At 39.3% G+C, this 26,319-nt stretch overlaps 1 protein-coding gene across 1 annotated transcript in view; it reads left to right on the forward strand.

The window, feature by feature from the left end:
• Arhgef4 (Rho guanine nucleotide exchange factor 4) overlaps positions 1-26,319 on the forward strand; it is a 77,296-nt gene that overhangs the window by 12,952 nt on the left and 38,025 nt on the right. The gene's annotated exons all lie outside the window — the stretch shown is intronic.

Genomic DNA, 26,319 nt, shown 5'->3' on the forward strand with positions numbered 1-26,319 from the left:
CATCAGTGTCAAGCAATACGCACTGTACATAATTATGTTGCTAGACTTTCATGCAGCTGGTTTGTTTACATCAGCATCACCATAAACACATGACTGATACATCACACTGTGATGTCACTACAACAATGACATTACTGGGTGATGGGAATTTTTCAGCTCCATTATAATCTTTATGAGACCCCCATTGTATATGTGTTTATGAATTATTCCGATTGTGACTGATAACAGCCACACCTTTAATCACTTACTGTAACACTGCAAGCAAGAGGCACCAGTTCCCCCAGTGTTGTCCCCCCACTCAGTGAAGCAGTTCCAGTCCAGGGGCTGATGTATCAGTACAGACAGTGGCATTGTAGCACTGCTAAGGAAGTTCTGAACAAAAGGCCCCTGCTGTTTCTGGGACCCAGGGTCCTGGGTGGCAAGCAGGGGAAGGGATGGAAATGGAAAAGCACTGGAGACTTGGGGGGAAGAATATCTTTGAAGCTCCTTTCTTCTCCTGGATAAGGTCTCTGCAGAGTCACTGGGGAAAGTAGCCCTTGACCAAACACCCTGGACAAAGAGGCCTCTTCATGGAGGCAGCACCTGTACTAGGAGTTGCAGATCTGTGTAAAAGTCTGACTGAACCAGAGGCCCAACCCTCATGCAAAGCTCCCCAAGGGACTGCAGTGCAATGGATGTGCACCAAATCTGTTCTGGGGAAGTAAAGCTTTTGCTTTATATGTATCCTGTGTGTGTGTGTGTGTGTGTGTATGATTTATTTATTTATCTATCTATCTATCTATCTATCTATCTATCTATCTATCTATCTATACTGCCTATGGTGAAGCCTAAAACAACACACAACGATCGTGAGCCAGGAGCTGGACTCCTCATTCTTTTTGGTTACCTAAGCAAGACATAATGGTGGCCATAAACTAAAACACTATCAATGGGGAAAGATAAGCAGATTGACTTCAAAGATGATGAGGAAGTAGTGTTTCCAGCACTGGTGTAACAGATTAGTTCCATAGTTCGGGGTTCCTTGGAAGCAGACCCAGACAGAATTTAAAGTGCAGGAGGGCTATGAGAGGGAGGGGAAGGAAGTAACAGAGGGCCTGGGGACAAGTCTCTTCATCCACAATGCAGACCCAGTGGCAAGCCTTCACCAACTTCTCAGGGTACCAGTGAGCTAGAATTGCCCTTCAAAGTTGCCTCAGTTTGGACCAAGACAGTCAGCCTCTCTCTCCTTCCCTGTCAGCCTGCCATTGGATGTAGGCCACTCAGTGAATAGGCAGCGGTGAAGCCTGTCTGTCACAGCATTGCAGCACCAGGCAACAAGCCCTCCTAAGAGAGGGTCTGAGTGTTATACCAAGGAGCAGAAGAGAGGCATCTGCCACATCCAAGAGGTTAACTTGGGTGCCTGGGGAATGGAGATGTTCACTGAGATACATAGTCCAGGACAGATAGGCTGGGGGAAGAAGGTTCCCTGATCACTTTGGGACACAGTGGTAACTTGGGACTTCATCAACAGCGAAGATCAGGTCCCCTTCTTCCAAGGGCACAGGAAGCTACTTGTGCTCATCATTTTTTTTTTCTCCCCCGTATTTTGTGATGCTTTGGTAATGTGGGGCCCTGCCTTCTCTGGAGAGACTGCCTCTCCCAGGGCTAGCTAATTCCTGTAGATGGCAGTCATTTACCCAGAGTGCATCTCAGATGCAAGCCACCTTCTCTGTAGATCTCTCATGTGCTAAACCACTGTTCCTCTGCCCTGATCCTCCCAGGGAACCACCACTGGGGACAGCTCCTACAGCCCAGAGCTCAGTGAAATGATTCAGAGTAGCCCATCTTACACTGTTCCCTCCCTCACCTTTCCTTCCCACAGCATCCACAATAAAGGCTCTCACCTACATTCTTCTTGACTCTTTTTGCCTTCTGGTCAACCCTGTTGCTTCCCCATATGATCCTGCATGTATGCTGTGTCTCTGGATGGTAGAGATCTGAGTGTAAACTTTGTCCTTCATGACAGTCATTTTTGACTCTGTGTGTCTTAGCATCCCTGATTAAAACACACCTTGGATACATTTAAAAGCCTTGGGAGTAATTACTCAGGTGGTCTTGGCTTTCCATGCTGGTAGGTAGGCAACTCTTTCCCCACCAGAGCGCCCTCAGCAGTCAGGAGTGGAAGGACACTGCTGAGTGGATATAGGGGAGGGGTACAAGGCAACTGCCATTTTAACTGAGGACTGTTCTGTTTAATCCTCACTAAAGTTTTATTTTATGGGTAAGAAAAATGGCAGTTCACAGAAGTGAAGTGCCTGGCAAGTGATGGTTGCTTCATCTGTTGGTTGATTAAGTAGCTTAGGTTTGATTTCAGGTCTGCTTGATTTCGATGTTTGTTCTATTCTGTCAGCCCCTGATCTGAGGTCTCCAGAGAACAATGACAAGTTGATGCACGAAGCGGTTGCCCAAGGCAGTGAGTGAAAATGAAACTAGAGTCATGCTCCAGCATATCCTAGGTGTGTAACCCAGAGCATTAGTCTCGAGGGGCTGTAGTAGGGAGCCTTGTTTTACTGCAATGAACACTAAAGGCAGGTAACTTTATAAAGAAAAAAGGTTTACGTAGCTCACAATTTTGGTAGTTCAAGGCCCAAGGTCAGTGGTCCCATTTATTTGGCCCCTGGAAAGGCAGCAGATGGCAGCACGTCATGACAAGAATGCTCAAGGCAGGAAGAGCTTACATCTCCAAGCAGGAAGTCAGAGAGAGACCAGGATCACACACTCTCTGCCACGGGCACATCCCCAGTGACCTAAGGGCCTTCTACCACCTTCCAACAGTGCCACCCTGCAAACCAACACTTTGACCACAGTGGGCCCTTCAGGGGCACATCTGAATCATATCCAAACATTAGCAGGGATGTTGAGTAGAAAAAGGAATCCATGGGTCCAGTAAGCTTGGAGAGTGCAAGTTAAGTCTCACAGAGCCTATGATATTCCTATATGCATTACAGAGCTCTCAAAATTCAACTGACCAGAGAAGTGTGTGTGTGTGTGTGTGTGTGTGTGTGTGTGTGTGTGTGTGAGAGAGAGAGAGAGAGAGAGAGAGAGAGAGAGAGGGCAATGTCCATGTGTGTGTTGGATTGTATGTTGTACATGGGTGTCTTTTCCTTTCTCTGCATCAGCCTCCTTCATCAGCATTGGAAAGCAATAACTTCCCCAGTCACCTGAGGCAGCTCACAGAGTCCAAGGTCAGATATGACAGTCTTTCCACATAGAGAGGCCAAGTCTCTCTCATTCTCAATTCCAGACCCTGGGGGAGGATCCTGGCTGCCTTAACATGTGTAATCACCTGAATCCTGCACAGTGTGAGGCCCTTTGTGAGCTAGACAGATGGCACTCCTAGAGGCGTCTCCTCTCATTTTAGTGAGTCTAGCTAGTTTCATTTTCAAATGCTTCTAGTCTCATTTAAAAATGCTATTTATACATGTGAAGCAGAGAAGATACAGATTGTTAGAAAGCATAGCCCAGACAGGGTGCTGAGGCCTTGAAAGGGAAGAGGTTCCTGTACTGAAAGTTGACTGGGATTTGAACTACACGCCTATGGGAGAGCAGCTGTTCTATCCACAGGAGTCAGCAAGGGGCCACAGGACAGAGCCTAGGACCCTCCACCAGCAACCATGTGGAGCCCAGCAAAAAGCACAGAGAGCTCACCAGCAGGATATGCTAAATTAGATTCATGCCTCCACTTCATTCACACCTCTGCTTCATTTCACATGGCAACCATCTCCCCAAGATCGTGTAGGATTTTAAAGGGGCTACATGTGAGATACAGAGGACATTTGGGGAACTAAGTGGCTTAATCGTAGTTTGCAAGTCCCTGCCCTCCAAGGACTTCCCTTTTTGCTGCCTTTAGCGGTCAACAGGCCTTGAAGCGTTTTCTTCTCTTCACTCCCTACATCATCAAAAGTGCCCTGGCTCACAGGGCTTTAGGTGGTCTGCATGGGCAGGAGAGATGAAATTGTGGGGAAGCACATTTTCAGTACTGAAACGCAGCAGGGGTTGAGAATCATTGAACACATTATCATTCCTCTCCTAACCCAACACTTGTACTTCCTACTTGATTTTTATTTTTCCACCATGGTACGCCAGTGATTGAGAACACAGCTGTTGTGTGACCCCAAGAGTGGCCCATTGCAGGGACTGAACTCATTTTATGCTACAGCCCATGTACCTCCCCAAGAAGCAGAGAGCCTGTGGGCCATGCTGCACTACCCAGCCCCCCCCACACACACACACACATCTGTGCAAATCTCAGGAAGAGAGCTTTGCAAAATCAGGGAGCTTCTCCTAACATTCCCAGGTTAGGGAAGGGTCTCCTCAAAGGGGTGGAAATGATGATGAATACTGTCCACTCTTCAGTGACCTCCTCTTTCCAATGTTGCTTCTCAGAGGGTTCCTGGGCACTATGAACTGTGAAGGCCACCTTGGCTGTGGGCTTTTAATGCAAAAGCAGTTTGAGAAATGTAGAGGAAGACATGGATTCATGTTCTAAGCATCAAATCTGATTTTTTAATTTTTTAAAAGTATACATTAGTTAGTTTTTCATCACTGTGACCAAAATACCTGATGAGAACAACTTAGAGGAGAAAAAGGTTATTTGGGCTCAGTTTCAGAGGTTCAGTGCCTGGTCAGACAACCCCATTGATCTGGGCCTGAAGAACATCATGGCCAAACAGTGTGGCAGAGGAAAGCTGCTCAGCTCATGGCACACAGGAAGCAGAGAGAAAGATGAGCCAGGAAGACAAGAGGCCCAAGGGCATGTCCCCAGCTACCCACCTTCTCCAGCTGTGTCCCACCTGCCTGCAATGACCACTCAATACCATGATCCTTTCAAATTACTAATCCATCAAATGAATTGATCCACTGATTAGGATATAGGTTTCATAATCCAATAATCTCACCTCCCAAACTAGCACGGGAACTTTTGGGGGACACCTCATATCCAAACCATAACCGTGCAGGAGATAATGGAGCGTTATCGAAGATAAATTTGGACTTGACAGCTACACAGACACTGGGTTTGGATCCCAGCCATGCCTCTTACTGTGACAAACTGACAAGTGACCTAATTTTCTGCACTCAGATTCCTCATCTGTGAAGTCAGAATTATGATATGATTATGAGGGTTTTAATGAGGATTAGAGGAATCCATGTGTGTAAGGCACCTAATTTACTACCTGGCACATAGTAGATAATAAATTTATTGAATGAATGGATTAATCTCTGATAGAGAAACAAGTCAGATGAAGTTTGCTGTGGAAGAGTAGCTCTGACTGCCCAGTGAGCACCCATGGAACCTAGCCATCTGCCTACACAGCCACCAGTCTCACACAGTAGAGACCAAAAGCCCCTCTCCCTACATCTCTGAGGAGGCTCTTGTAGGAAGAGCCCAGAGGGGAAGCTCCCTGCTGACCTTGGAAGACCAGAACTCTCAGTTCCAGAGCTACATTTTAGTAGGCAGGATTTCCTTGTTGGAAGCATCTCAGGCCCTGTCTGAGCATCTAGAAATTAGGATCACCTCTGAAGAGGTCCTATTTGGAAACAAAGAATGAGATTGGATCTGATGTTTAGGAGATGTGAAGAACTCATTTTTATGGATTTTTAGTATTACAAAAGTAATGTGTGCTCATTATAGAAATTTTAGGGAAAAAATATCACTTGAAATCTGACAATTCAAAAACAATTGCTATTGACATTTTGATAAATATTTGGACAATCTTCATTCTGTTCATATGTACTTTATGAACAAATGGAGCTCACAGCATATGTTTGGTTTCGTGGCCTGTCTCCACCACAGTAATACACTGAGGGATTCTCTGGAATTCACTAAATATTCCTCAACAATATTACTTTCAGGACTACCTGAAAGTTCATTTGGTGGAAATGTCATAATATTTTTATTTGATATTTGACATTCTATTGCTGAGCACCCAGGCTGTTGTTTACATTTTTTTACTATTTTAAACAACATTGTAATGAGTGTCCTTTCTCCATACTTATTTGTACTCTTCCATGATTATTTTCTTAACTTCTGGAAATGCATTTGCTGAGTCAAGATGCATATAAAATTTGAAAGTTTCTGACAAGTTTGAGTGAGTTTTTTGCTTATGTATTGCCTGTTTGTTTATTCTAGGGTTGAACTCACAGCTTGATGCATACCCAATACATGACTCTACCACTGAGCTACAGCCCCAATCCCGGAATGAGATTTTGATAATAGTTTTGTAGAATAGGATTATTTTGTATTGTGTCTTCAATAACATATTAGAGCTTGGTATGTTTATGTTAGTAATATATACTATATAATAAATAGTATATTTTATAAAACATTTAATAGAAGCACAGTGTATTTTAGCTTTGAACAGTATGACTATAGTTAAAAAATTGGAGAAGAATGAATAAAAGTATTAAAGAATAGGAAAAAATACCTATCTTCCCTCTTTCCAATTAGAGCCATTCTTACAATTTTAGCATACAGTTGGCACTCATTATGTGCCAGAGGTTGGTTCCTGGACCCCTAAGGATACCAAATTCTCAGATGCTCAAGTCCCTTACATAAAGTGGTGTAGTATTTGCACAGAACCTACACATATATTCCCATGTGTTTTAAAATCACATGTATTTTAAATCACATCTAGTATAACATCCATTATAACATAAATGTGATATAAATTTTCACTGTACTGCATTGTTTAGGGAATAATGACAAGAAAACAGGTTTGAACATGTTCAGTAGAGATGGAGGTTTTTTTTCTCAAATATTTTTGATCTGTGATTGATTGAATCTGTCAGTGCAGAGCCCACAGATATGGCAGACCAACTGTATAGCCCTCTAGGTATATTTTTTTCTGTGCATATAGACACAGCTGAGACCTTCCTATCACTTTCATTTGGTACTTCTACTGATGTGAGTTGTGTGCAGTGCAGTGTGCTAGGCTTATCTGTCTGTTTTTTTATGACAGGCTTCTCTCCTTGTGTCCCAGTGTCATAGAGCACTGGCATGAGCACCAGATGTTTGCTCTTTATCGACCTCTGAAAGGATGTGAGAGTCAGGGAAAGCAAAGGAGAAAGCAATTTTATGGCCCCCTGGGCGGGGAGTGATCACTCTATAGCCAAGTCTGTCCTGGGCCCTAGAGACAGCCATGCATTTCCAGGATGTAACTCCTACTGCAGCTCCTCTGAGGGCAGGGCAAAGACAGTTCATGAACACAGCTCTTGCCTTGCAAACTCCACCTGGATGGTAATTCTCTTCCCCTGCACACTCTCACACACCTCTTCCTGGGGCTTCCTGACCTCTAGTGCAGGTTGGGATCCAAAGTGCACCTCCAGGCATGGTCATGCACACCTGTAATCCCAGCAGCTCAGGAGACTGAGACAGGAGGATCGTGAGTTCAAAGCCAGCCTCAGCAACTCAGTGAGACCCTGTCTCTAAATAAAATACAAAATAGGGGTGGGGATGTGGCTCAGTGGTTGAGTGCCCCTGAGTACCAAAGCAAATAAAATCCCCAGTACCAAACCAAACCAAACAAAAAGTTCTTTGGGTTTCCAGAGCTTTGGAAGTTTGGCAGATTCAGTAGAAAATTTTATACATGAAATGAGCTGGTGTCCTACAAACACAAGCGGGAGAATTGAAAAATTCTTTTGAGAAAAGTATTTTGAATTGCCAAGGATTAAATGGTGAACCATTTTGCTTTAATATATTTTTTTAAATATTTACTTTTTAGTTGTAGTTGGACATAATATTTTTATTTATTTATTTATTTGTGGTGCTGAGGATCGAACCCAGGGCCTCGCAAGTGTTAGGAGAGCGCTCTACCACTGAGCCACAACCTCAGCCCCTTGCTTTAATATTTTTGTATTTTCATCCTAAACCCTTTGAATCATTTCTTCCCACACCACCTCACTTTTTAATTATATCTGAAGACATTGATTTAATTTTTTGTTCTTCACTGATTGAACATCAGCAGATTCTTAAAGAGGTTTTGTAATGTAGTCAATGTAGCCTCATTTCAAAGTCGGTTCAGCTGAGATCAAGTCTTGGCTCTAGCCCTGGTGAACAGCCATGGAGTGTAGTCTCTAGTGGTTGTCTAATCTAGAGTCTTAATTTTCTCATCTGTGAAGCAGGACTAATGATAACTCCCATTAACTGAGCTATGAATATGAGTTTCTAATATTTGGCACCTAGTGGATGCTTAATCAGTGCTTAATCTTTTCTCTGGCTGTCCCCAAGGACCATCACTGATGGTTATGACCTAAGACTGAGGTCATCATTCCATGTCATTAACTGTAATGACAGAGCTGTGGGTGGAAAAGGTGTAGTAAATTAGCCCACATTACTTAATGATCCTGGGATTGTAACTGAAGTGAAGGTTTTTAGCCAATTTTTTATAGCACTTCAGTTTTATTTTCTATATTTTTTCTAATAAAAATGGACTGTATCCAAAATTTATAGTTATCCCAATTCTGTTTTTTTTTTTTTAATCTCTGTGGTGAAAACGTATTGGAAACTGTTTAAATGTGTGTAAAACATTTGTGGATAGAGGTGTTTTGGGTATTGGTATAAAGGGAAAAAGAAGTAAAACTTCATCAGTCTGACATTTAACAGAGCAGGATTCCATGAGTTATCTGTTAAAAATTAAGATTTAATTTCTTCTCATTAGCTTCTTGATAAGTTTACAGCCCCAGGAGCTGTAGTTCAACTGCATTTTGTGCATTGGAAAAGACAAAATTACAACTTCCAGTTCTACAAGATGGTAAACTGAGATAATTTTAAATAAACTCCCCTGCTAGATAAAGTACAGCAAAATTACCTTAACTGCATAGTTCAATTCATAGAAATGGAAGATAAGTCCCAAGTACAGTACTAGGAGGTTCTGAAGATTGGAGTTGATCACATACAATCATCCTTAAGTATCCAAGGAAATTATTTCCAGGACCCCTGGAAATAAAACAGTACTAAAATTAATTTGGATTAAAATCTGCAGATGCCCAAGTTCTTTATATCAAGTGGTATAGTATTTGCATAGAACCTATGCACATCTTCCCATATACCTGGAATCATCTCCAAATTACTTATAATACCAAATATAGTATAAATGCAAAGTAATTACTTGTTATACTGTATTGTTTAGGGAATGATGATAAGAAAAAAATATTGCCCTTCTTCAATACAGATGCAGTTTTCCCCCAAATCCCTTTGATCCATAGCTGGTTGAATCTGCAGATGCAGAATCCATGGGTAGGGAAGAGATGCGTATTTAGCTTGGGAAACAGCAGCTAAAGTTATTGTCATCCAGTTGGGGAGAGAAGATTAGGTCTGGGTCTGTCCAACGCTTGTAGATGGCACTAAAGGTCTTATACAGAAGACAGAAACCCTGTGAGGGCTGTACTGTCAGTAGAAAAGTGGATTTATGATCCCTTTTACCTCTATCTCTGTTTGTGTTCTAGATAAGGGAGGAAACCCTCTCACAAGGATTTGAAATCTTCAGCCTGAATCTTACATGGATTCAGGATTCAGATTTACATCAACTACAAAATAAACTTAAAACTTGTCCCTATTTACTGATAACTTAAAACATTTGAGACACATTCATATAGTAGGTGCTGAAAAAGAATAGGATAAGACAATATTTGAGGAATAAATAATTACAATTTTCCAAAACTGATGGAATTCAACAATTAAAATGCATCACTTAAGATTATAAAACACCAACAAAAAAAGTGGAGATATTAAAAGCAAGAGAGACAGGGAATAACTAGACTAAAGAGCTACTTATTGGTAGTATCAGTGGAAGTCAGAGATAATGGGATAACAACTTTATAATAATAAGAATTCTCTATCCAAAAAAGTCATCATTCAAGAATAAGATAAAAATAAAGATATTGAGGTCTTTCTCTTTTGTAACACAAACTTAAAGCATATATTTTCATTTTAGAGGTTTTTAAAGTTAGTACAAAATATTTTCTAATGTGACTATGCTACCAAAAGTAATTACAGATTCAATACAATCTCCATCAAAATACCAATGGCATTGTTCACAGAACTAGAAAAAACTGTACTAAAATTAATTTGGAAGAATAAAAGACCCAGGATAGCCAAAGCAATTCTAAGTCAAAAAAAGAAAAAAAAAAAAAAAAGCAATCCTAGAGGTATCACAATACTTGACTTCAAGTTATATTACAGAGCTACAGTAACAAATTGTCTAGCATAAAAACAGATATTGACCAAGGGTACAGAATAGAAAATACAGAGACAAACCCATATAGGTTCTGTCATCTGATCCTTGACAAAGGTGCCAAAAACATACTTTGGCGAAAGATAGCCTTTTTAACAAATGGTGCTGGGACAACTGTTTATCCATCCATATGTAGAAGAATGAAACTAGACCCTTATCTCTCACCCTGAACCAAAACCAACTCAAAATAGATTAAAGACCTAGGAATTAGACCAGAAACTATGCAACTCCTAGGAGAAAACCTAGGGTTAACAACACTCCAGTGTTTAGGCACTGGTAATGACTTTCTCAACAGGACCCCTAAAGTTCAGGAAATAACGCCAAGAATTAAGAAATGGGATGGCATCAAATTATAAAGCTTCTTCTGCACATCAAAGAAACAATTAGGAATGTAAAAAGAGAACCTACAGAATGGGAGAAAAATTTTTGCTAGCTACTCTTCTGACAGAGGATTAATATCTAGAATACTTAAAGAACTCAAAAAAAACAAATAACCCAATTAATAAATGGGCAAATGAATAAAGCAGACACTTCTCAGAAAAAATACAAATGGCCAACAAATATATGAAAAATGTTCAACATCACTAACAATTAGGGAAATGGAAACCAAAACTACACTGAGATTTCATCTCACACCAGTCAGAATGGCAGCCATCAAGAATAGAAACAAAAATAAATTCTGGAGAGGATGTGGAGAAAAAGGAGCAATTTTATACTGTTGGTGAGATTGTGACTTAATGCAACCACTATGGAAATCAGTATGGAGTCTCCTCAAAAGACTGATAAGCATGGGCCGGGCGTGTTGGCACACATCTGTAATCCCTGCCACTTGGGAGGCTGAGGCAGGCGGATCACAAGTTCAAAGACAGCCTCAGCAAAAGTGAGGCACAAAGTAACTCAGTGAAACTCTGTATCTAAACAAAATATATCTAAACAAAATATAAAATACTGGTGGGAATATGGCTAGTGGTCCAGTACCCCTGAGTTCAATCCCCAGCACACCCTCCCTCCCCCCCCCAAAAAAAAATTAATCATGGAACCACCATATGACCCAGCTATACCACTCCTTGGTATTTACCCGGAAGATTTAAAGTCATCATTCTGTAGTGATTCATGCATACCCGTGTTTACAGCAGTGCAATTCACATAGCCAAACTATGGAACCAGCCTAGGTGCCCATCAGTGGATGAATGGATGAAGAAAATATAGTGTATATACAAAATGGAGTTTTATTCAGCTATAAAGAAAAATAAAATTATGTCATTTGCAGGAAAAACAGGTGGAATTGGAGGCCATTGTGTTGGGTGAAATAAGCTAGACTGTCAACGGTCGTGTTTTCTCTCAGATGTGTAAGCTAGAGAGGAAAAAGAAAAGATGGGGGGAGTCTCATGAAATTCAAAAGGAGAAGGGGAGAGGGTTGACAAATGCTGGGGAAGGACATTGGCCAAATTATATTGTTACATCATGTACATGTACGAATATGTAATAACAAATTCTATCATTATGTACACCTACAATGCACCAATAAAAAATTCACAATTAGTACTGGGGTTGTGACTCAGTAGGAGAGTGCTTGCCTAATGTGTGAGGCACTGGGTTCGATTGTCAGCACCAAATATAAATAAATTAATAAAATAAAGGTCCATCGATGTTTAAATAAAGTATTTTAACAAATAAAAATTTAAAAATATATTTTCTAATTAGTTACTTCAGTGATAGCAAAAATGCTTAGAATGTGCATGGACCAAGTTTAATCCCCAGCATGTACACACACACACGCACGCGCACACACACAAATTCTAATTTCTATTGAAATTTATCTTTTGATCCAATAATTATTGAGAAGTTTATTAATATCCAAATACACATAGAGATTTTCTAATTAATTTCTTGTTCTTAATTTGGGGCTTATTTTTGTTAAGCCATGGAAAAATTCTATAAAATTTGTTCAAACATATTTGACTTCCATAATATTTTCAGTGTTTCATATATACTTTCAAACAATGTGTATTTTATTCATGTTGAAGGGGGGACACATGCCTAAATATTCCAGTAGGATTTAAAATTTTTCTATTTACATTATGTATTTAGAGGGTATATTATTAGGGGCATACAAATTTAAAGTTATATCTTTCTTATATATTAACCCTTTGTTATTATTTAATGTTCATCTTCATCTCTGGCATTTGTCTACCTTGTTATGAATAAAACTGCTCTTTTTTTTTTTTTTTTTTTTTTTGGTCTTTTCGGTTTTGGAACTGGGGATCAAACCTAGGGCCTTGCAAATGCAAGGTAAGTGCCTTGCTGCTGAGTTACATCCCAGCCCTAAAACTGCTCTTGCTTTCTTTTATTTAGACATCTTTTTTAGCTTTTCTGTGGCTTTAGATGTGTCTCATAAGTAGCAAGTAAGTGGATTTTTAAATGACAACATTTGTCTCTTAATTGGAATATTTGGTCCATTTATGTTCAGTGTAATTAGTAATGTATTAATTAGTAATGTATTAAGTCTACCATTAATAATCTACCATACTGGGCTGGGATGTGGTGGCTCAGTGGTAGAGCGCTGGCCTAGCATGGGTGAGGCACTGGGTTTGAGTCTCAGCATCGCATGTAAATAAATAAAATAAAGGTCCATTGACAACTAAAAAAATATTAAAAAAAAAAAAAAAAAAACAACAACAAAGGACTGGGGATGTGGCTCAAGCGGTGGCCCACTCGCCTGGCATGCGCGGGGCGCTGAGTTCAATCCTCAGCACCACATAAAAACAAAATAAAGATGTTGTGTCCACCGAAAACTAAAAAATAAATATTAAAAAATTCTCTCTCTTTCTCTCTCTTTTAAAAAAAATAATAATCTATTATATTAACAATCAATTTCCCACCTATTTTGAATTGTTTTTTCACATTTTTGCCTTTTTTGGGATTGACTCTTTTTTTGCTTTTTATTATTTTATCTTCTGCTAGCTTGAAAATTTTACACTGTTACTATTATGTTATCCTAAAGATTATACTGTACAGTGAGCCCTGTCTTATAAATTCAAATTGATGCTTTTCCTATCCTCATGGACAGTGCATTTACCCACTTTTTAAAAATATATTTATTTATATTATATTTGTTTTTTAGGTGTAGTTGGACACAACACAATGCCTTTATTTTTATGTGGTGCTGAGGACCGAACCTGGGTCCCGCCCCTGCTAGGCTAGGTCTCTACTGCTGAGCCACAATCCCAGCCCACATTTACCCACTTCTAACTGTTAACCAGACATTTTTTTTTTTTTTTTGTAGAGTCAGTGTTCATTTATATTTTCATATATATTTGCCTTCTTATTTGCTCTCATTTCTTCCAGAATCTCTACCTTCCTATCTGTGATCCTTATCTTTTTCTGCCAGAATAGGCATGCCCAGTAATTCCTTTAAGGTTTATCTGCTGGTGATGAATTCTTGCAGTTTCCCAGTTTTTGTTTGTCTGAAAAATGACTTTCTTTTATCTAAATTCCTTCATTTAGGGGAATTTAGCCGTCTCTCTGAAGATATCTTGTTACTGAGCCGTTGCTATAAAAATACTTGAGGTAATCAACTTAAAAAGGAAAGATTCATTTGGCTTCCAGTTTCAGAGGTTTCATCCCGCGGTTGGTTGGCCTGTTGGGGGCCTGTGATAAGGTACAACATCATGGTGGGAATGTGTGAACAGAGGAAGCTGCTCAGCTCATTGTGGCAAAAAAAAAGCAATTAGGAGGAGAGGTCCCAGTATTCCTTTCAAGGGACACCACCAGTGACCTAACTTCCTTCCGCTAGACCCCACCTCCTGAAGGTCCCACCACCTCCAGCAGGGTCACTGTTTTGTGTTCTGATTTGCATTGTTTCTGTTGAAAAATCAGTTGTTCTTCTCATTTCTGCACCTTTAAAGTCAATCTGTCTTTTCCTCTGATTATTTGTAATATACCTTCTTGTTTGTTTTCCAGCAGCGTTAGGGATGTGATCACATGTGGATTTGGTTTAATTTTCTCAGCTTATGGTTCATAGAGCTTCAGGCTTGATGTCTATCACCTATTTCAGAAATTTCCCAGCTGTTTTCTTCACATATTGCTTCTAGAAAATTCCACCTCTCTCATCTTTTGAGACTATAATTATTTGTAGACCTTCTCAGTGAATTTGTAGTGTCTCTCACCTTCTCTTCTGTGCTTGCCATTTTTTCTCTCTACATTTTACTCTGAACATTTTTTTGTCTGACCTGTCTTCTCTATTCAACCATATCCAGTTTGTCATTGAACACACTGTGGTCTTGATTCCAGTTACTGATTTTTTTCAGCTCTAATGCTTCTATTTGTTTCTTTTTATAGTTTTCACTTCTCTACTAAAATAGCTCGTCTTGTCTTTCACCTATTGAACCTAAAAGCATATTAATTTTAAGGTCTGTACCTAGTAACTCCATAATCTGGCATTCCTGTGCATCCATAAGTACTGAAGTTATTTATTTTGTTCATGTTACCTCTCTTCCACGTGTGCCTGGTTGTATTTTATTTAGTGATGAACAGAGTATTTGCAGAATACTTTATAGAAGTTTTTGGCTTAGGATGACATTTTCTTTCTCCAGAGAGGATTAGTATTTGCTTCTGCCAAGTTACTCTGGGAACAGGCAATTAGGGTTACTTCTGTCCAATTTCAAATTACTCAAAGCTGAGCCAAGGGCCTATCTATTTATAATCTATCCATACTCCCAGCTTGTAGCCCTTTGGAATCCTCACAAAGGGATGCCTTCACCCCTTCCCCTTTCGGAACTCTTGCATACAGTTCCTTTCCCCATATCCCCTTTGAGATGTTGAAAGTATTATTATTATTCATGCTCTCAGCGTATCTCTCTTTTATAAGTAAGATAGCCATAAACACTTGGTTTACACACCTGAGGTTCTGTTCCTCTATAGCCCCACCTGGTTCTTTGAATCTTCATAGCTCTCTGGTGTCTTCAAGCACATGTGTTTTATACTTTGTCTACTTCTTCTAATTGTTCTTCTAATTGAGGGAATTTTTTAAATTATTGGCTGCCATTACCAGAGGCATAAGTCTGATATCTTTACATTTTTAAGATCTGCCTATGTTGCTGTGTAATTTTCAGTCCTTTGATTCTCAGTGTAGTCTGTGACGTGTACCTACCACATCTTACCCTTAATTCTGGTGATTAATACCTAGAATGTTTTCAACTGTCTACTTCACAATCACTACAACAACAACAATAAAAATGTACTGCTGTGAATGGCCCGCCCTGAATGAACTGCGAGCATATTGGGGGACAGGTGTTTAGGAAGAGATTGGGCCATGGGGGATACCTGTATTTATTTAATTAAATACCACCAGGTAAGTTTCCCAAAATGATTGACTTGTATTCCTGCCACCAACAGTGTAGCACTTCCTATGCTCCACACCATCACCAAATCCTGGAATATTCCAGCTTTCTAATTTTCCTCAGGTCCAATTTATATGTGTCATAATTTTAATTTGCATTTCTCTAATTCAAATTTGGGTGTCTGTCTTTTCTCTTGCTGATTTGAAACATTTCCTTTTATATTTTAAATATTTTCCCGTGTTGGATGTAAATTTTGCAAATGTATTCTCACAGTCTGTCATCTAGCTGCAATCTCACTCATAATAACTTTTACTAAATAAAAATTAGTCATCAATCAATATTGTTGGTTTATGGCTTGTGCTGTATGCTACCACTTCATAAATCATTCACTGTTTTTATTTCTCTTACATTATGTACTTTTTTCCATTGTTTCATAAGTTCTTAAATTCTATGGAGTCCACTCTTTGTTTGACATCCTTTTTTTAAATTTATCTATTTTTGGCCCTTTATCTTTTCTTTATTCATTGTAGAGTAAGATTTTACATTTCTCAAAGACTCTAAAATTTTTATTAGACTTTCATTGAACGTGCAGATTTATTGGTAGATGATTAATGTCCTTAAGTTATCTCATCTGAGAGCATGGATTCTCTGATATTCACAACATCTTCTGTTTACTTTTATTAGAGTTTTGAAATATCTGTAGAGGTATTTGATCATTTTTTTAAAATTCTAGATATTGTAAGGGTTTTGTTGTCGATTGGCTTGTTTTGATATTATGTATGCTGTCTTTTTATCATATTTTCTAGCAAGGTGTTAGTACTAGTGTAGAAAAGCTTTGTTTTCCACCATCTTGCTGAACTATCTTATTCTTAAAGCTTGTGTCATGCTTCTATTATGTATTTTTTCTAGGTAGGTTATTAGATCCTTTCTAGGTTATGATCTTTTTTTCCTTTTCTAACTAGAATCTCCAGCTCCCTGGTAAACAGTCTCAGGGATAACTAGCATCCTTGTCTTGTTTCCTGTTTAGAGTAAACACATCTAAACTTTCTCTATCAGAGTGTGCTATAAATTTGGGCTGATAACCTTTACTAAGTTAAGAAAGTTTCTTGGGGCTGAGTTTCAGTGGTAGAGTGTTTGCCTGGCATGTGTGAGGCCCTGGGTCCAATTCTTAGTACCACGTCCAAATAAATAAATTAAATAAAGGTCCATCAATGATTAAAAACATATTCTTTAAAAAAAGTTTCTTTCCAGATTGATCAGTTCTAGTCCTAACTTTACAAGTTCAAAGCTAAGTAATGTGCACATATGCCTTATTCTCTGTTTTTATAAAGGTCTAGTCTGCTTTCATGCTTGTTTTGGAAACTCAAATCTGTTGCAAAATGATTGCTATATTCAGGAATAGTTTGTCATGCAGATTCCATGTTTGCTTATGTGAAGTTTCATACACAAGGAATACTTGACAAATGCAGAAAGCTATTCAATGTAAACAGAGATGAATGAGAATGCACAGGCACACACCTCAGCAACCAGCTACCTCAATTCTTTGCATGTGCAATGATCCATGTCATTTACATATGGAGTTATAACTCCCCTCTGGTTTCAGATAGGCTTTCTTCTTTCACTTCACAGTAACTTATAAGCTACAGCCCTTCTGACATCTACTTGTACAAGCAAATCATAGGTCTTTTTCATAGTAGAGGTCATATGTATTGCAGTGTTTGTGTATTTCCTGTTTAACATGTGAAAAATTGTTACTGTTTTTTAAATTAATAGAATTTAATTTTTGAGCAGTTTTAGGTTTACAGAAAAACTGAGTACAAACTATAGAGTTCCTATATACTTCCTACCCAGTTTCCCCTATTGTTATTATTGTGCATTAGGGTGATGCACTGGTTACAATTGATGAATCAATATTGATACTTTGTTATTAATCAATTATTGTGCATTAGGGTGATGCACTGGTTACAATTGATGAATCAATATTGATACTTTGTTATTAATCAAAGTCCATAGTTTACATTAGTGTTTATTCTTTGTGTTGTACATTTTATAGAACTTGACCAATATATAATGATATTTGTGCACCAATATTGTATCAGACCAAGTAGTTTCACTGCCCTAAAATTTCCATGGACTCAACTTGTTCATCCTGAATCTTCAACAACCACTAAGATTTTTACAGGTCTCTATAGTTTTCCCTTTTTGATAATATCATGATTTGGAATCATGTAGGACATACCCTTTTCAGATTCTCCCTCTCCTCTCCCTCTCTCTCTCTCTCTCTCTCTCTCTCTCTCTCTCTCTCTCTCTCTCCCTTACACACACACACACACACACACACACATCTTTATTTTACTTGTTTTATTTTATTTTATTTTTTAATGTGGTGGTGAGGATTGAACCCAGGGCCTCGCACATGCTAGGTGAGTGCTCTGCTGCTGAGCCACAACCCCAGCCCCTAGATTGACTTCTTTCACTTATCAATGGGTATTTGAGTTTCTTCCATGCCTTTTCATGGCTGCATAACCAATTTTTTAATATTTATTAGTTGTCAATGGATCTTTATTTATTTATTTATATACAGTGCTGAGAATTGAACCCAGTGCCTAACACATGCTAGACATGCACTCTACCATGAGCCACAACCCCAGCCCCCCAATTTATTTATATTGCTGAATAATTTTATATTTCTGAAAGTACCATGATTCACTTATCAATTCACCTGTTGAAAGACATCTTGGTTGCGTCCAAGTTTGGATAATTATGAATTAACTGATACAGATTTGATACATTTGTATACAGATTTTTCTATGGGCATGTTTTTAACTCATCTGGGTAAGTGCCATAGAGTGTGATTGTTGAATGGTATATGAGAGTATGTGGAGTTCTGTAAGAAACTTGTTAAACTGTCTTTTGAAGTGGTTGTGCCATTTTGCATTCCCAACAGCAATAAATATAAGTCCCTGTTCCTCTACATCTTTGACAGCATTTGGAGTGTTTTGGAGTTAATTCTAATAGGTGTAGAATAGTATCTCATTGTTTTGACTTGCATTTCACTAATGTCAGATGATGTGGTCATTTCATATGCTTATCTGTCATCTGTATATCTTTTTGGTGAGGAATCTATTTGGATCTTTTGCCTATTTCTTAATTAGGTTGTTTTTCTTATTATTGAACTTTACAACTTTGTATCTTTCTGGATTCTGCCTTTATCATATATGAATTTTGAGAATCTTCCCTCCCAGTCTATCTTTCTTTTCATTTTTTTAATATGTGTTAAGGTTTGAATGTGGCTTGTCCCCCAAGGACTTATGTGTTGGGGCCTTGTTCTTCAGAGTGGTGATGTTGAAGTGGTGGGAACTTCAAGAGGTGTGACCTAATGGGAGGTAGTTAGGTCACTAAGGATGTGCTCTCCAAAGAGATGAAGGGAGTTCTTTTGGGACTCTGTTAGTTCCCATGAGAGCAAGTTGCTCTGAAAGAGCAAAACTGACCCTTCTCCACTCTGTGGCTTCCTGTTTTTCCATGTGATGGCTCTTACAGGCACTCCCACCATTGTGATGCCGTCCACCCCAAGTCTTTGTTGATTTGCTCAAATTTTCTCTTATGCCAATTTTGCCATTTAATGTACACTTTCAGAAGATAATTCATTTTATCTAGGCTTTTGAATTTAGAATTGAATGTTAGCCATCCCTTTAGGGAGATGTATAAACCTTAATATACATAAGCCAACTGGGTAGGGAAAGGCAAACACCCCCCCCTCTGCAAAAAAAAAAAAAAAAGGAGGCCTGATAATACAGAGAAAAATAATTGATAAGTTTGAAAACATTTAAATTTAAATCTATTCTTCAAAAGGCTCTCTAAGCGGTGGGTCTTCTCACAGAATGTAAAGCAGTAGTGGCTTCAGTGGACTTAGTGCACTAAGTCACAGACTAGGAAATAGATTTATAATGCTCGTAAATGGCAAAAGATTAGTGTCTAAGTTGGTTTTAGTGTCTAAGCTGCTGTAAGGGAATGTTTGAGATGGGTAATTTATAAAGAACAGAGATCTGTTTCCTATGGTCGGAGGCTGGGACATCCAAGGTCACGGGCTCTTATCTGGCAAGGGCCTTCTTGCTGCGTCATCCCGGCAGAAGACGGCAGGGCAAGAGAGCACACACAGGAGAGACAAAGGGAGCCAACTCATCCTTTTATCAAGAACCCACAACCACAACAACTAACCCGCTCCTATGACAACAGACTATAGCTGTTATCATGAGGGCAGAACCAATGGAGGACTGAAGCCCCTCTTCGAGGTCCCACTTTTCCATACTGTTGCATTGGGAACTGAGTCTCCAACACAGGGACACTGGAGGACACATTCAAACCAGCCATTAGTATAAAGACTATAAATAAAGAACTTCTAAAGATGAATAAGAGGAAGACAGATAACATAAAAAATGTGCACGTGGACCAGGCATGGTGGTGCATGCCTGTAATTCCAGCAACTCAGGAGGCTGAGGCAGGAGAATTGAAAGTTTGAGGTCAGCCTCAGTAACATAGTGAAACCCTCAGCAACTTAGCAAGATCCTATCTCAAAATAAAAGATGAAAAGGACTGGGGATGTAGTTCAAAGCACCCCTGGGTTCAAGGACCAAGAAGAAAAAAACAAATGGGCATATGATGTGAATAGACTAATCTTAGAAGAGAAACCGAAATAATACATATATGAGTAAATGCTCAGCCTCACTTTTAATTAAAAGAAACAAAAGAGACTATTCTACACCCTTCAAATTAGCATATACTTTAAAAAAATACTTTATTTGTTCTTTTTAACTACACATACAGTAGAATGTATTTTGACAAAAATACATGGAGTATAACTTCCCATTTTTGTGGTCATCATGATGTGGCGTTACACTGATTGTGTATTCATATATGAACATAGGAAAGTTATGTCTGATTCATTCTACTGTCTTTCCCTTCCCATCCCTCTCCCTTCCCCCTCATCCTGCTTTCCAATCTGGTGAACCTCCACTCCCCCCACCCCTACCTGTTGTGAGTCAGCATTCATATATCAGAGAGAACGTTTGACCTTTGGTTTTAGGGGATTGGCTTATTTCACTTAGCATTATAATCTCCAGTTCCATCCATTTACTGGCAAATGCCATAATTTCATTCTTCTTTATTACAGAGTAATATTTCATTGTGTATATGTACCACATTTTCTTTATCCATTCATCTGTTGAAAGGCATCGAGGTTGTTTCCATATCTTAGCTGTTTTAAATTAAGCTGCTATAAACATTGATGTGACTGCATCACTATAGTATGCTGATTTTAAGTCCTTTAGGTATTGCCGAGGAGTTGGATAACTGGGTCAAATGGTAGTTCCATTCCAAGTTTTCTGAGGAATCTTACTGCTTTCCAAAGTGGTTGTACGAATTTGCAGTCTCACCAACAATGTATGAATCTCTTTTTCCCCCACATCCTTGCCAGTATTTATTGTTACTTGTATTCTTAATGATTGAAATGGGCAAATACTTTAAGTGTGGACTTTAGGATCAGGAATTCTTATAAAATGTGGGTAGTATAAATTTATGAAGACACTTCAGAGATGAGTTTGGCAATGCCTCGTAAAACTGAAGATGACTGTGTATCCTAGATGAACTCTTCAGGGAGTGTGTGAAGGGTCAACTGTGTACCAATTGATGTTTGGGAACTATTCCATCTATAAATGAGTCTGTTTATAATCAAGAAATGTGGGGAAAATAGACTTCAGGAGGATGCACGGAGTATGATGTTATTTATGAAATCTACAAAACAAATAACACTATTTGTAACAATATACCTTTCAATATATACATATTTAGTAAGATTATAGGAAATGCATGATAATGGTACAGAGCAATTTAATAGCTCAGTGATTTGCCTTCAGAGAGGCAACTAAGGAGCTGGTAAGAATGTCTTGGGAGATCAGTAGCAAATATGGAAAATGTTGGCACTTGCTTAATTTTTCTGATGTCTACCTTCTGTTCTAGTTTCTACCCTTTGTGTTTTGTTTATTTTACTGAGCATCTACTCTCTGTCAGACTGTGTTCTGGATGCTTGGAATGCAGTAGTGAAAAAGGTTTATATGATCCTCTGTCCTCACAGAGCTAGTAGAGCTTAAAATGTTTCAACATTTAAAATTTTAATGCTTAATATAAGTTTTTGAGAGAATTACTTTGGGAACTATGCCATCTATACATCTCTGATTACACCATCCCCATTTCATGTCTCTTTATTCCTGGAATTGGGTGCTTATAAAGCTGTGGAGAAGGTTCTCTGCTCTTTGTAAAATCATCCTTGGATGATGGAATGGACAGTCTGAAAAAACAGTTATAACACCTCTCATTAGGTTTTCAGCATTATTGGTTTACACGTCTAAGTTGGTAGAATGAGCATTTTAGCCCTAAAGTTTTGTAGCTAGTTACCCATGGAGAACTATTTTAATGAATGAATAAATATGGCTTCCAAAGACTGCATTTGCTGTCTGCATTCTAATGACTCCAACTGTGTGCAAGACACTAGATGGGGCCGTAGGAGGCCAGAGAGCAACAAGCTGAGGTCTCTGCTTCAGAGGTCCTGCAGGGTTTAGGGTTTAGGCAGTGCTGGTAACAATGGCCTTGATGATAGACATTTGTGGTTCTTCCTTAAGCATCAATTGTCTGAAGCATGGGAATATGGGCAGGCCGGGGAGCTAAGGACTGTCATGCACAGCACTCTGTATCCAGAGTCCAGGTTGTGCTATCAAACAGGACCGCTCTGAGCCCCATGTCTGATTTACACCACAATGGCAACTGCTGTTTCACACTGTCTTTCTATTAAGTGAAATGATACACATGAAATTCCTGGTGCATCATATCCTTTCAGTAGGTGCCACTTTCTCCCTTTTTGAGCATAAGAGCCATGTCTCATCATTTCTACAGTATTCTCTGCAGTCCTTTAAGAAGAGTTCCGGCCATGGCAGTTACTCAGTAAGCACTGGTTGATGGGAAGACACAGTTCACTGGGTCCACAGAAGTGCTAGGCTGAGTTGCCACAGTGGGGTGAATGAAAACACTCTAGAAGCCACTCTGTCCAGACATCCTGGGCCAATGAGAAAGAAGATGGCCCGCCAGCCTGTGAGGCCTGACTGCCCTGGAGGCCCTCATGATGGGATAACCTTTTCTGATTTTTGCTCTAGCAGTTTGTCTTGCTTTGGATGGTATGTGACAGCAGTTGCTGGAACAATACCAAAATGCACTAACATTGATGAAGAATACTATCTGACAGCCTAGCATAGCTGTTCAAATCAGCACAGCCCCGTCAGCTGATGGCTTCCAGATCAGTCTTCTGGGAAGCAGGCATTTTTGAAATTGATGGGCTTAATTAAAAATAAACTAGGCTACCTGGGCGATAATACCTTGGAAGTATTTCTGGAGTCCCTTACAGGAAGTTTTCACCAAAATAGAATTTTTTTAAAATCCCAAAGCCTTCAACAACCCCAAAAGAGCAACTTTGGTGGAGGGCCAGTGGGGAGGGGATCTTCACCCCACGGAGTTGGCAAATATCCTTTGGAGGGCCAGACTTACCACTCGGGGAAACGAGGGCCCAGTGTAGTTCAAGTTCTGGCACACGTTTGTAATCAAAGTATTTCTGCTCTCTCTCTTTCCTTCCTTCCTCCTTCCTTCCTTCCTTCCTTCCTTCCTTGGATGGAACCCAGGGATGTTTTACCACTGAGCTACTTCTCCAGTCCTTTTTATTTTTCATTTTTCATTTTGAGTCAGGGACTAACTAAGTTGCTGAGGCTGACTTCAAACTTGGGATCCTCCTGCCTCAGCCTCACAAGTCACTGGGATTAGAGTTGTGCACCACCACCACACGCAGCAGTTTTCTTTTAATTAATATATGATAATTGTATACATTTATGGAATACAATGTGATATTTTAATACATGTATATGTTTGGTAATGATCAAATTAGAGTAATTAATTTATCATCTCAAACATTTATCTTTTCTTTATGGTGAAACATTCAAAATTCTGGGGCTAGGATTGTGGCTCATCAGTAGAGTGCTCATGTAGCGCATGTGAGGCCCTGAGTTCAATCCTCAGCACCACATAAAAATAAATAAATAAAATAAAGGTATTGTGTCCAACTACAACTAAAAAAAATATGCAAAAAGATTGAAAATTCTCTCTTCTAGCTAGTTTTAAATATACATTATTATTATTAACGATCATTGTCATCCTCTGCAATAGAACACCAGAATCTATTACTCCTTCTGACTGTGCCTTGGTACCCATTGACCCAGGGACCACATAGACCTAAGAGACATCTACAAAACATTTCATCCAATAGCTGCAGAACACACATTATTCTGAACAACACTTTCCATATTCTCCTGTATAGCTTATACAGTAGTCCACAAAGCAAGTTCCAATGAATTTTTAAAAATTGAAATCATACCAAATGTCTTTTCTGACCACAATACAGTAAAACTAGAGATCAATAACAAGAAGAAACCCATAAACACATGGAAATTGAACAACAGGTTCCTGAACCACCAAAGGGTCAATGAAGAAATAAGAAGAAATTTAAATTTTTCTTGAGACAAATGATAATGGCAACACAACGTATCAAAACCTATAGGATGTAGGGTCTGAGGCTGTGGCTCAGTGATAGACCGCCTGCCTCACACGTGTAAAGCAGTGGGATCGATCTTCAGCACCACATAAAAGTAAAATAAAGGTATTGTATCCATCTACAACTAAAGGAATATTCTTTTAAAAACGCTATGGATGTAGCAAAAGCCATAAGAGGGAAGTTTATAGCAATTAATGTGTACATTAAATATGGAAACACCTCAAGCAACTTAATGGAACACCTCAAAGAAGTAACCAAGGGGCTGGGGATGTGGCTCAAGTGGTAGGGTGCTCACCTGGCATACGTGCGGCCCGGGTTCGATCCTCAGCACCACATACAAACAAAGATGTTGTGTCTGCCGAAAACTAAATAAATATTAAAAAAAAAAAAGAAGAAGTAACCAAATCTTTATTAGTCTTTTACTACATTCAGAAGCATCTCTGCCCTTTGCCTTTTTTTTTCCCCTCAGAATAAGTAGAGGGCAACAGGGAAATAAGTGGGATAGCCAAGCCCATTCAGTGGCAAAATTCACTCCTTCTTGTCATGCCCTCAAGTCTAGCCTTGATTGTCCTTCCAGGCCTCCTTTTCATCCCTGCCTTCCTGGTATGTGTCCTAGACCATATGCACATACCACCTCTGCCCTTCCCCCAAGGGTGTACAGCATTTCATCCCAATCAGACCCTTTCAGAACCCAGAAGGGGTCTCTGTGTTAGTGGGAGAATGAAGAAGAGTCTCGTGTACCGGAGGACATGCACATTTTAGTTGAGGTCCTCTAGCTTAATGTCTCCACCTTTTTATTTAGTCCAGTGTCAGCAAAAGGATTCTATATTGTTTTGTGGTTGCCCTGTGGGGGGTACTATGCCATGTAGCCACCAGCCTGAAAAGAGCTTTGGGACTTTGGTCGTTTCCATTATGGCCAGGTAGGAATCATGGAGAAGGGCAGCTCAGAGTGAGGCACTGAGAGCGATCAATGGTGTGGACAGTGTTCATTTGGAATCCCACACTAACAGCAGAACAGTTCCTCCTTCCTCTCCTGTGTTCATGGTCCTCCTTGGAGGACCCACACTGAGCCCCCACTTTTTCCCACATGGGTAGAGCTGTAGCCTTATTCTATGATGAAGTCACTTTTAGGAGTCATTTACTTGAGTCAGAGATCCATCGGTGAGATATCTGTATGTTAACAAAGGTGGGACCGCTAAAAAGTGGCTACTTTGTGAGATAAAGAGGGGCCAAAGTAAGCCAGTTGGTCCTGCTGAGAAGAACTGAATTGCTTGTAAGGAGTTCAAACATGGGGCGTGAAATTGGTCTTCAAGTGTTTTAGGGACCAAGGCAGGGTTGTCCAGGCACTTGGGGATCTCACAGCCAAGAAAGGGAGTCAATGACACACATATAACACTAAATTACAAGATATGCAATGTACTGAATGCTATAAACTTGCAGAATAAATTCTGATTGAAAGGATTCAACAAAGACTAAATGCGTTTGTCATGGTGACTAATAACATGAATGATAGGTAACATTTATGGACAAATTACCATGGAATGTGAGTTTCTTAGTCCTTTACATGGAACTTGTCATTCAGCCCTCACAAAACTATAAGGTAGGCAACATTATTAATCCTTATTGTCCCCCTGCCCAACGAGGTCTGTTCTGCTCTGCTTCTCAGTCCCTGTGTTGGAAATCAGCAAAGGCCTGAAAGAGAAAATGGCGGGGATGTTGAATATACCTCCCTAGTATTTCTTCTAGATCTTAGCCCTGCAGTTTCACATCTGCTTAACCCATTTAGTTCCAAGTTTTCAATTGATTATTTCAGACATACCATAAGTGGTATATTTGTTGTTCATTTTTAGTTTTTAAAGGTGTAAAGCACTGGGTCTGATCTTCAGCACCACATAAAAATAAAATAAAGGTATTGTGTCCATCTACAGCTAAAAAATAATATTTTAAAAAACTCTATAGGATGTAGCAAAAGCCATAACAGGGAAGTTTATAGCAATTAATGTCTACATAAAATATAGAAACATCTCAAGCAACTTAATGGAACACCTCAAAAAAGTAACCA

Source organism: Callospermophilus lateralis, chromosome 9, assembly GCF_048772815.1.
Source record: "Callospermophilus lateralis isolate mCalLat2 chromosome 9, mCalLat2.hap1, whole genome shotgun sequence".
Taxonomy (NCBI): Eukaryota; Metazoa; Chordata; class Mammalia; order Rodentia; family Sciuridae; genus Callospermophilus; species Callospermophilus lateralis.